Here is a 12,852-nt window from a genome sequence, read left to right on the forward strand (position 1 = left end):
AACTGAGTAAGGTGAAATACATAACCTATGAGAAAATTTAAGATGCTTGAGAAACAACAATCTGGGTCAAATAAAAAATTAGGGAGGGAAATTATAAACATTAATAATAAATTAATGAAATTGGGAATAAAAACATACAAATATCACAAATTGAAGAGCTGGTTCTTAGAATAAACAAAGTAGATAAGCCCTTAGCCAGACTTACCTAGAGAAAAAGAGAAAAGACATCAATGCAAGTAGAAGTGAAAAAAAAGAGAAATCACAACAGATGCTGCTGAAATCAAGAAGATACTAAGTACTTTGGAAAATATTTCAACAAACTGTAATGAAATAGATACATTCCTCAACTCATATAAGTTACCAAAGACAACCAAAGAAGACACAAAAAGTGCTGATCAACCAAATAATAGGCAATGCAATAGAAACAGTAAGAAAAAAAATATACCAACTAAATGAAGCTTAGCACCTGTTGTGCCCAAGTCACGAAGCCCCAAGAAAGACCACCGAGGAGTCTCTTCTAATGCAATCACACAAGGAGTTTATTACAAGCTCGAGCCTGGACCCCCAGTGTCACCGATGCAGCAGTTTCAAACTGGAAGCCCCAACCCACTTATCCAGCCTACTTTTATAGGGTTAGGGTGGCTTGAAAAGTGTCTTATTCTTATTGGCCTATAACTATGGGGTCTTACTCCTTAACATATCATTGGTTGCTTAAAAGCGGGTGAGCCTGAGGAAGTGGGGAGGGGTTGGGTTCAAACTCGGGCTGTTATGCTGTCATGCTCAGGTAGCCACAGACCTGTTTTTATATAAGTTGCACATCTGGTCTCTGTGCTCCAACCTCCACCCTGCGGCTTAACATTCTGTTTTTCTAACTGCTTTTCTAAGTAGGACAGGTTGGGTTCAAATCGGGGACAGCTCAGCTCTAAGAAGGGCTTCTGCAATCAAAATGGAGTTAGCTATGCTAAGTGCAGAGTCGGGGGTTTTGGGGGGTCTCTCATCCCCCCCTTCTCGAGGCCCTATAGGACCCAATCTTGGGGCACAGGTCGTCGTCCTCTTTAGCTGCTTTCTGCTGAATGGCGGCAACGAAATACCTAAGGAGAAGACTCTATCTTTGTCAAGGAGTCCTGGTCAGGGGCCTTGTCTGGTGCTGTTTATGCCAGAGATAGTTTTTTCATGTTTACAGCCTGAATGTCACCTCTTTTCTGGTGTCCTTCAGGAGGACCTGCACAGCTTGTTCCTGGAGGGTCCTAGGGGAATGTGAGCAGACATATTTAGGAACCTGACAACAATCCCAAGGTTGGTTTTTTCGAAGATAGATTGGGCACAGATCTCTAACTAAATCTGCATACAGACATTTTGCTCTAGGGTCTACAGGGTGGACTTCTAATGTCTCCAGGAAATACACAATCCAATAAAGCCGGAAAGGGTCATTCTGCCTGATACTATATTCTAGGTGGGACTCAGAGGTGTGGATTCCCTCTTGTAGCCATTTGGGTATCACAGGGATGGTGGGATAGTGACACAACAAGTGGACTAGGTAATTAGTGGCCTGGGAGAGGGGGGAACCAGTCGGTCCAGGCGTCCCCTTGCATCCAATTGGGCTCTCCTCCATCAAAAGTTGTTTCTCTAATCTTTTTGTGTTCCGGGCAATATCCAACTAGGAGAGCCATATCTCCCTGCCAGAATGGCTCTTTCACATTAGCATACTGGACTTTCAAAGCACAACATATACAAAACTTTTTAGGATACAGATATAGGATCCAACTCCAATGTGTAGTCGGGATCCATCTTTTCCTGATGGCCTTAAAAAACATGGCATTGTTTGGGCCCTCGGGGTCAATTGAATGCCTTGACCTTAGGGAGAGGAAAAAGAAGAGGTTAAATAAGAGTCATGTTTTCTTCCCTCAGCAGTTGTTGGTATTGTTGTCTTAACACCATCAGTTGGACTGTATTGATCCTCTGTTTAATGAAAGCAACAAGCCTGTTAATAATGCATGGTCCCACCATCAATAGAATAAAGAACAAAATAATGGGACCCAACAGTCCTGCTAAGATGGAAGTTATCCAGCGGGAGAAGTTGAGCCAACCTTCGTACCATCCTTGGCTATTAGCTCATTCTGTTTTTCTAGTCTCGAGTCCCTCTCTTACTTTGGACATAGCAGCTTTGATTATTCCTGAATGATCAACATAGTAACAACATTCTTCTCCCAAAGCCGCACAGACTCCACCTTGCTGTTGGAACACTAAATCCAGTCCTCTCTTTAATTGTAGAGTGACCTCAGCCAATGAGTTTAAGGACTCTTGCAACTTAGAAATGGACAATTCGAGTCTTTCTATATCTTGATCTATGGCGGCTCTCAGTTGACTATAATAATGTCAGTACGGTGAGGGAGACAGCCGTGACGGGCTCCCTCTTATATCTAGGCGGGTTGAGGTCCCACTGATCTAGGAAATTATCATAATCATGGTACAAAATTCTTGGCATCACATGAACTAAAACACAATAGTCATTAATTTGATTGAGGATTTGCCTGTGTGCACAAGGAGTGAGCCCGGTGGAGCAAGCCCACCAACCATTGCTGGGAAGGACATAATACCAGGAAGCATTAACTGAGGAATTAGTCTGGTTACAGAGGTGGTGGTGAGAGCTGGGTACTATTCCTAAACATGTACTGACCCCAACAACTGACATAAGGTTAGTTTCCCCTGCCTGTTCGTCCCCCATCGGCAGCTGTCAGAACTCTCAGAGACATTACAATTTCCTTGGAAAGCTATGCCTTCGTAACAAGGGGGTTTAATATCATAGCACAACCAACAGTTTTCAGTTACATTTGGTTGTGTGGCATTAAGCATCAGGAAAGCTTGTTCCATAACATCTAATAGGGGGTCTGGGTCTTGACTGAAGCCAAAGGAGGGAGCTATAGTGGATTGCTCAGAACTCACAGTTGTTGCTGGGGAGCTCACCTTTTGTGGTGGTATGCTGAATTGGTGTGTGGGCTTGGGGGGTGGTTTAGGGCATTTGGGGGCCAACACCTCATTTGGCCCTATGGGTGCAGCAGGTGGGAAGCTAATAGATTGCTGCACAATAAAAAGGACCCCTTGATCATAACCACCTGATATATACGTATTCCCCATTGTCACTCCAATTTCCAATTGACTTCCTTCCTTTTTCCTTTTTCTAGGAAGGACGGTTTGAGGGGATTGGGGTAATACCCAGAACTTGACAAAGTTAGAGAGATTGGGATCCTCGTGACTGTTATTAGGTCATCTTTTACAGGGGGATCTCAACTGATCGTCCCTGTGGATATGCATCCCCACTCTTTACAGTAGAAATATTCTGGCCCTCCGCAGAGCCTGACTCTGGGGACCGGGCGTCTACTCCCTGGGCAAACATAAATAGACAATCCCCTGGGTTCCTCCAGTATATGGGAAGCTGAGGGGGGTTTCTTGGCACATCCTAGGATACCTGACTGTAGAGTGCACAGATCAAAATACAAGTCTGGCCACGAGGTGTTCAGGGGCACCACTTGGGAAGTTGAGTTGACAATCTCTCCCAACCCTGGATTTTATATATCATCCAGGTGACATTCATGGGCTGATGGGGATTGCTAAGACTACTCATCACTACTTGAAGCACACTCAATGGCAACAAAAAAAAAAACATCTTTAAGCGTTCAGACATGCGAGGGTACCTAGAATTCCAATAATAAAATAATACAGTAGGGCCAAGCAGACCCTTGAGAACCGGGTGAAACCAAGTGGGGCTGCTGAGGCAAAAGCAATGCCTAACAATAAACCTAACAGGAAAATATAACAAAAGCAAAATATATCTATGATTGATTTTGTAACAAATGCAGTACAATATCGCATATTACTTCTCTAAACCTTTAACAAATCTTAGCTTTAAAAGGTTGTAAGCACTTTTGGTTATCTTCCATTGGTCTGCTCTTTGTGCTGGGTCAGCGTCCTTTTTCACATGCGTGTGATGAATCCAAGTGGCAAGTCCATCCACCTTGACTGCTGTGGGTGTGGATAACAAGACAACATAAGGAGCTTTCCAACGTGGTTCTAGGGTATCTTGTTGATGCCGTTTTACCAGAACCCAGTCTCCTGGTTTTAAATTATGAGGAGTGGGAGTTGAGCTTGAATCATACAATGCTTGAAGCTTAGGCCAAATCTCTTTATGTACCTGCTGGATACCAGATAAAGAACTTAACAATTTATAATCTTTACATTCAGTCAAAATTTTTGTTCGAAGATTTGGGATGATAGGAGGAGGAATGCCAAACATTATTTCAAAGGGGTTCAATCCCCATTTGTAGGGTGTGTTATGTACCCTATATAGCACAAAGGGGAGGAGCAACACCCAATCACCACCAGCCTCCAAGGTTAATTTAGTCAAGGTCTCTTATAGGGTTCTATTCATCCTTTCTACCTGTCCTGAACTTTGGGGGCGATATGCACAATGTAATTTCCAATTGGCCCCCAATACTTGAGCTAGATCTTGGCTTACCTTAGAGACGAAGGCTGGTCCATTGTCAGACCCTAGGGCTACTGGGAATCCATATCTGGGTAAGATGTCTTCTGACAATCTTTTCATCACCATCTTAGAAGTTTCATATTTGGTGGGGAAAGCCTCTGTCCATCCTGAAAAGGTGTCTACAAATACTAATAAGTACTTGTAGCCATATTTTCCGGGTTTTACCTCTGTGAAGTCCATCTCCCAATAGGCTCCGGGTCTGTTTACTCTTAGGCAGTGGTCTGGACCATTGTTAGTATGTGTCCCGTTGGTCATCTTACAGTCTCTACAGGAGGAGGTAATCTCCTTGACTTTAGAGGAGATGTCCTTTATTTTGATTTGGGAAGGCTGAATTTTCGTATTTTCTTTCTCCCAGGTGAGTAGATTGATGAAGAGTTGAAAGTAATTGATCCCCTAGCTTCTCAGGCAGGAGGATGGGTCCATCATCTAATTTCCACCATCCTTTTACCAACTGAGCTGTAGGCAATTGTTTGATCCATGCCAAGTCCGAACCAGAGTAGTCTCCTATTTCAGGGAGAGGTGGGGCTCCTGGGTCAGGAAGCTGCAAGGCCAAAATCTCTGGGACTCAGAGGGCTGCCTCTTTAGCTGCTCGATCGGCCAGATTGTTGCCCCTGGCTGTGGGCGAATTGCTTCTCTGATGGCCCGGGCAGTGAATTATGGCAAGTTTCTTAGGCAACCACAAGGCCTTTAATAAAGCCAGAATCTCTTCCTTGTTTTTTATAGTTTTTCCTTCAGCAGTCAATATCCCCCTTTCCTGATATATAGCCCCATGAACATGAGCAGTGGCAAAAGCATATCTACTATCTGTATAAATGTTTAGTTCTTTTCCTTGTCCCAAAGTCAAAGCCTGAGTTAAGGCTATGAGTTCTGCTCGTTGTGCCAAAGTCCCAACAGGGAGAGGTTCAGCCCAGATTATTTCAGTCTCTGACACCACTGCCACCCCCGCACACCTGTGTCCATTGTGCATAAAACTGCTTCCATTGGTGTACCAAGTCAATTCTGCATCTGGCCATGGGTGGTCTTTCAGGTCTTCTCGGTGCCATGCTCCTGGGCCAGTATGTCTTTGCAATCGTGGAGCGAAGCATCCATGTCTGGGTCAGGTAGCAGGGAGGCGGGGCTTAAGGCAACTGGAGGCTGAAAAATAACTCGGGCAGGGTTGAGGAGAAGGCCTTGGTAATGAGTTAGCTGGGCATTGGTTAGCCACCGGTCTGGAGGTTGCTTTATTATTCCTTCAATGGCATGGGGGCTGGTCACATACATTTGTTGCCCCAAAGTAAGTTCGTCTGCATCCTTGACCATTTGTGCTACTGCCGCAATCATTTGCAGACAGGGTGGCCATCCGGATGCCAGGGTCAAGTTTCTTTGACAGATATGCTACTGGCCTTTGCCAAGGGCCTAAATATTGAGTCAGAACTCCTTTGGCTATCCCTTTACTCTCATCCACATACAAGTAGAAGGGCTTGGTTATATCTGGCAGGCCCAGTGTGGATGCACCTAGCAATGTGGCCTTGATTTTCTCAAAAGAGAAAAAGTCTCTGTCCATTGGAAGGCCTGCTGGTCATTAGTAACTACATACAAAGGCTTAGCTAATTCTGCAAATCCCAGAATCCATAGGCAACAGAATCCAGCCAACCCCAGAAACTCTCTTATCTTGCGAGGAGAGTCTGGAGGGGGGATTTTAAGCACCGTCTCTTTTCGGGCTTCTGATAGTCATCTTTGTCCTTCCTTTAACTTGTAGCCCAGGTAGCTTACCTCTGGTTGACATATTTGAGCTTTCTTGGCTGATGCTCTATATCCCAGGTCTCCAATGGTTTTCAATAGCTCTTTTGTTCCTTCTAGGCAAGCTTCTTCTGATTCTGCTGCAATGAGAAGATCATCTACATATTGGAGCAAGGTTAGATGAGGATTTTGCTGGCGGTACTCACCCAAGTCTTCATGTAGGGCCTCATTGAAGATGGTGGGTGAATTTTTAAATCCTTGAGACAGCCTAGTCCAAGCCAATTGTACATTGATTCCTTCATCTGGGTCCAGCCATTCAAAGGCAAATATGGCTTGACTTTTAGGGGCCAAAGGAAGGCTGAAGAAAGCATCCTTTAAATCTAACACTGTATACCATTGGCGGGAGGGAGGTAATGAACTCAAGAGAGTATACAGATTAGGCACAGTAGAGTGGATATCAATTACCCTCTTATTTACCTCTTGCAGATCTTGAAATGGTCAGTAATCATCTGAATTAGGTTTTTTTACAGGCAACAAGGGAGTGTTCCAGGCCGACTGACATGATCGCAATATCCCTTGCTTCAATAAATTTCTGATATGGGGCATTATTCCTTGTCAGGCTGTAAGTGGCATGGGATATTGACAGACTTGAATGGGGTCGGTGCCAGATTTAACTTCAATGAATATTGGTGCTCTATGTTTGGATAATCCAATTCCTCCTGTTTCCACCCAAGCCAGGGGGAAACTCTCAATCCAGAAGGAAATATCGTTTTCAGCATGTGATCCCAGCATGGGTGTTTGATAGAGCCTATGTTCATCCTCAAGCTGAACAGTCAATACATGAATGGGATTCCCAGTCTCGTCAGTCACCTGGGCACCCTTTGGTCTAAAATGAATTTGAACGCCCAATTTTGTCAGCAGGTCCCTTCCCAAAAAGGGATATGGACATTCTGGAATTACCATGAAGGAGTGCTGTACTCGACCAGGGCTCAAATTTATTGTCCTCTGAGTAGCCCATTTATACTTCTTTATACCAGTAGCTCTTTGCACCCAGGAAGTTTTTCCAGAAGTTTTTCCTAATAGTTGTAATAAAACTGAATGTTGAGCTCCTGTATCCACCATAAATTCTATTGGTTTCCCCTCCACTCTCAAGGTTTACCTTAGGCTCAGGGAGGGGGTCTGAGCCCCGTCCCCCCTAGTCACTCTCTTCTGCTAAGGCGAGGACAGGGGCTACCTTCTTCTTGGGTCTTTTGGGGCATTCTTTGGCCCAATGCCCTTTCTCTTTGCAGTAAGCACATTGGTCCCTGTGTAGATTTCCTTGCAGCTGTTTGCGGATGCCTTTCTTTTGATTCCCCGTCAGCCCTATCAAATGCTGCCTTCTTTGCCTGGGTTCTCTTATGGTGGCCGCGGCCAGAATTTGGGCCAGTTTACGGGTCTGGAGGTCTTCAGTTGGTTCTCTCTGCTAGGACCACTAAATCCTGAATACTCCTTTCCCCTAGCCTCTCTACCTTTTGGAGTTTTCTCTTAATGTCTGGTGCAGCATGATGAATGAAAGCCATCACTATCGCCGCCCTTGATTCAGGGGCTTCTGGATCCATAGGAGTGTACCTACAGAATGCCTCCTGAATCCTTTCTAAGAAGGCAGACAGGCTTTCTTCCTTTCCCTGCTGAACACTTGCTACCTTGGACAAATTGGTGGGCCTTTTGGTGGCCACACAGAGACACCCCCAATGGAGTCTGGCGGTAGAGCCGGAGCTGCTCCTTACCTTCAGCAGTGTCACAGTCCCAATTGGGGCTGGACAAGGGGAAAGCTTGATTAATAAGATCAGGATTGAGGGTTAGTTCTCCATCATCTCCAGGCATGAGCTTCCAAGACTCCATCTGGATCTTTTCTCTCTCTGCTGTGGTAAAAAGTACTCGGAGCAATTGTTGACAGTCATCGCAGGTGGGCTGATGAGTGAACAAGACAGTTTCTAACAGATCAATTAGTTCCTTTGTATTATCAGAACATTTGGCATTCTGGGTTCACCAGAATTATATAAATCACTGGTGGCGAACGGCCAATAATGCATAGCTTGATTACCCTCTGCATCCGAGGGTCCTGCTATTCTCAAAGGAAGGATGGTGGAATCAGCAGAACCAGCAGGTGAAGCAGCCTGCTGCTGTTGCCTAGTATTTTGGGCCAGGTCACTGGGGAGTGTTGGTTCGGCCATAGCAGCTTGGGCATCGTCCTCTGGAACAGCACCTTGTGGTTGGTCAGGACCTGGGGGTGGAGGACGATATGGGGGAGGAAGGGCAGGAAAGATTAGATCAGGATTGGTTTCTCCCTATAGGGGCAAAGATGAATAAGCTGGGGTGCTTGCCTTCTAAGGAAGTTTTTTCCTCTTTTTATCTCTGGTCTCTGTGACCAGGATCTGGGCGGTGGTCTTCTGTGAGAAAGAAAGGAACGAGCGCAACCACAGAGGGGCTTTAGAACTAAATCTTCCCAGACAATGATGTATGGAACTTCATCCAGGTGACTTTGGAAAACAATTTTCTTTACCTTTTGAACCATTTCTAAGTCAAGAGTCTCACCAAGGGGCCAGCCAACTCCAAAGGTGGGCCACTCTGAATCACACATAGTCTGGTATTTTCCTTTCTTAATCTCCACAGATAAATCATGTGCCCTGGCTTTCACTTCGGTAAAATGGTTGGTCATTAGGGACAAAGGGGTTACTTGGGACTGTCCCATCCTGTCAGCATCCATCACAGATAACACCAGAACAATTGACACTAAACAAAGACTCAAATAACACAACAGAACAACAATAAAGACTTTTAAAACAGAAACAAAAACTTCAGACAGACAGCCAAACTGGAGGCAACGACTTTCACACGCCAGTGTGGGAGCGACCCACTTTGCTTATTCAGATGCGGGAGATCCAAAATCTACCTCAGATGGGGGAATCTAAATTCCCCCTCAGACTCAGAGGAATCGGAACGTCTTCCATGACTCCTGCCAGTCAGGCTTTGTGTAGGCGCGCCCACCCATGAGCCACAGTGGGCAACCCAGAAAACCTCGCAAGGCTCAGCAACTAAGAACAGAAATGAAACCAAGATAGACTTACATGCGCGCTTCTCACCGGCTTAACTCCTCCAGAGGGAGAGTCCTGGGGCACTTGGGGATCCTGGACAAGCTCCCAAATGTTGTGCCCAAGTCACAAAGTCCCCAAGAAAGACCACTGAGGAGTCTCTTCTAATGCAATCACACAAGGAGTTTACTGCAAGCTCGAACCTGGACCCCCAGTGTCACCGATGCAGCAGTTTCAAACTGGAAGCCCCAATCCACTTATCCAGCCTACTTTTATAGGGTTAGGGTGGCTTGAAAAGTGTCTTATTCTTATTGGCCTATAACTATGGGGTCTTACTCCTTAACATATCATTGGTTGTTTAAAAGTGGGTGAGCCTGAGGAAGTGGGGAGGGGTAAATAGGGGGTCACTCCTTAACATATCATTGGTGGTTTAAAAGTGGGTGAGCCTGAGGAAGTGGGGAGGGGTCGGGTTCAAACTCAGGCCGTTATACTCTCATGATCGGGTAGCCACAGACCTGTTTTTATCTAAGCTGCACATCTGGTCTTTGTGCTCCAACCTCCACCCTGTGGTTTAACATCCTGTTTTTCTAACTGCTTTTCTAAGTAGGATGGGTTGGGTTCAAATCGGAGACAGCTCAGCTCTAAGAAGGGCTTCTGCAATCAAAATGGAGTTAGTTATGCTAAGTACAGAGTCGGGGGTTTTGGTGGGTCTCTCAGCACCCAATGAGTTCACTGAATTCTATAAAATCTTCAAGAATGTTGTATCACCTATACTCCTTAAGATCTGCAAAGAAATGGAAAGGGATAGAGTGTTCCCACATTCACTTATGGAAGCCAGCATCACTCTGATTCCAAAATCTGATAAAGTCCCAACTAAAAAAGAAAACTATAGGCCAATCTCCCTAATAAATATACAGGCAAAACTCCTGAACAAGATATTAGTAAACAGAATTGAGCATGTCTTCAAAGAGATCACACATTATATAACCAAATAGGTTTCATCCCAGAGATGCAAGGATGGTTCAATATACACATACGAAAAAATACAATACAAAACACAAACAGAAGCATCACAAATTATTTGATATACTGATGGACAGAACTTCTGTAATCTAAAAATCTACAAAATGTTGGAAAAAAATATAAAATAACCACTGCCTTTTGCTTCTGTAATTTTCTTTGCTTTGCTTGTTCAACAAAACACCCGAGGTTTCACCATTGAAGCTTGAAGTCACTCATCCCCAATTATAATTAACAAATGCCTGAAGTGTTATGCCACATCCCAGGATGAGACCAAATGTTCAAGCTAAAATAACAGTTCTTGAGCTATAAAACTCTCTGTAAACTATATGGTTGTAAAAGTGTCAAGGTGAAAAAATAATTGTTAACTGTTTCCCAGACCTTGAACACCCCCTTCCTGTGTGCTAGAATAGATAGCTGGATGAATCTTAAGGTAAACTCCCTAACTACAAGGAATTGTTACACCTGGGTCAAAATTAACTGTCTTGTTACTGTAATTTGTATATTGGTAATATGAACTAAGGAAATGAAATGTAGCCACCTAATGAGATCATGGCTGTAAAATCCTATAAAAGAAGCTGTAAATTAGTAGGGGGTTGATCGCTGGCACTGCTCCTAATGCAACTGGCCTTTTGCCAGCAAAATAAACCTTTTATTATTTTACTTCCCTTCTGCATCTCTGTGTGTGTGTCACTTACCAATTCCTTCTGCGACAGTATCAATAATTGCAAAAGAAGAATTAAACAAAATGAATGCTATGAACACCCTTTCATAAGAATTATAAAGAAATTATATATAGAAAGGCCATGCCTGAATTTGATAAAAGCTGTATGTGACAAACAGCCAACATCATAGTAAATAGGAAAAAATTCAAAAGATTCCCTCTAAAATTGAGAAAACTCAAGGATGCTCACTAGCACCACTTATATTCAAAGTACTTGAAATATTTGCCAGAGCAATCAGGCAACAAAAAAAGGGGGATTTATAGTATATAGGAAAGGAAGATCTCAAATTATCATTATGACATGATACTCTAAATAAAAGACTCACAGAACCCCCCCCAAATTTCTTGCAATAATCAACTTCAGCAATGTAGCACGATACAAAAGCAACTAAAAAATTTTTAGCATCTATGTACTCCAATTACAAACTTGATGAGAAGGATATTATGAAAACACCATTTACGAGAGCATTAAGAAAAATAAAGTACTTACTGTAGGAATTATCCTAGCCAAAGAAGTGAGAGAGCATCTCAAACAAAAGTATAGTACGCTGTTAAAGGAAATTCAAGATGACATCAGAAAATAGAAATTAGCGTCCTGCTTCTGGATAGGCAGAACCAATACTGTCAAAATGATCATACTCCTGTAGAGCACGGTGGCACATTCCTATAATCCCAGTATTCAGGAGGCTGTAGTGGGAAGAGTTTCTCTGAGTTTGAGGCCAGTCTGTGGTAAATACTGAGTCTAAGGCCAGCTTGGGCTGCATAACAATACAGTCTCAAAATTCCAAAAAAAAAAAAATGCCCATGCTCCAATAAATACTATACAGATTAATGCATACTATAGAGATTAATGCAGTTCCACCAAAATATAAAAAACATACAGTACTTACAGTGCTAGAGAAAATGACTGTGAAATTATATGCAACCCAAAAAGATGCAGAGTAGCAAAAGCAATCATGAGCAATAAGCCAAAGCAGGAGGTATCAATATATCTGAATTTAAACTATACTACAAAGCAGCAATGATAAAAATGTCATGGTACTGGAAAAAAAACTGTCACTTGGATCAATAGAATGGAATGTAAATAAAGAAACAATCCCAGATGTGCTCAGCTATTTCATTTTTGATAAAGAGGCCAAAAACGTATGTTGGAAGAAAGCCTATTCAACAAGTGGCACAGCGCTTGGTGCAGGCCAACCCTTTGCTTGCAAAGTAAACATTTTTTTGTTTTACCCACTCTTGTGTCTCTGTCATTTACCAGTTCCTTCTGCAACAATTACATGCTATTTAAAGAGGTGATAACCATAATGAAGGAAAGAAAGGGTTAGTGAATCTACAGTAGACATAGATTTTAAAAAATAGAGTTTTGAAAAGACATAGAAACCATGAATGCCCATCATAGAAAAGAACTGCATTCCATTAAAAAGAATCAAACAGAAATCCAGGAGATTAATTTTTTACTGAAAGTATATGCACCAGAATCATCTAATGTGAAGACAGACTATCATATTAAGAAGACAGGGTTTGCTTGGTAATTATCAAGTGAAAGATTTCTTAACAATAGCAAGGGATCATGAAAAATCCATCCAATAACTGCTAGTCAATATAAAGACCAATATAAAATTAAATGGAATCAATGAAAAATCAGATTACACAAAGGGCATAAAAAACCTGTTTACAGAAGAAAAACTAGAAAACATTCCAGGCATAGAAAAATAATTTGACACACAGATGAGTGAGGCATATAGAATCCCAAATAGTAAAATAAACTAAACCAG

Source organism: Fukomys damarensis, unplaced genomic scaffold (genome assembly GCF_012274545.1).
Source record: "Fukomys damarensis isolate Sample0158 unplaced genomic scaffold, DMR_v1.0_HiC HiC_scaffold_25, whole genome shotgun sequence".
Lineage (NCBI taxonomy): Eukaryota > Metazoa > Chordata > Mammalia > Rodentia > Bathyergidae > Fukomys > Fukomys damarensis.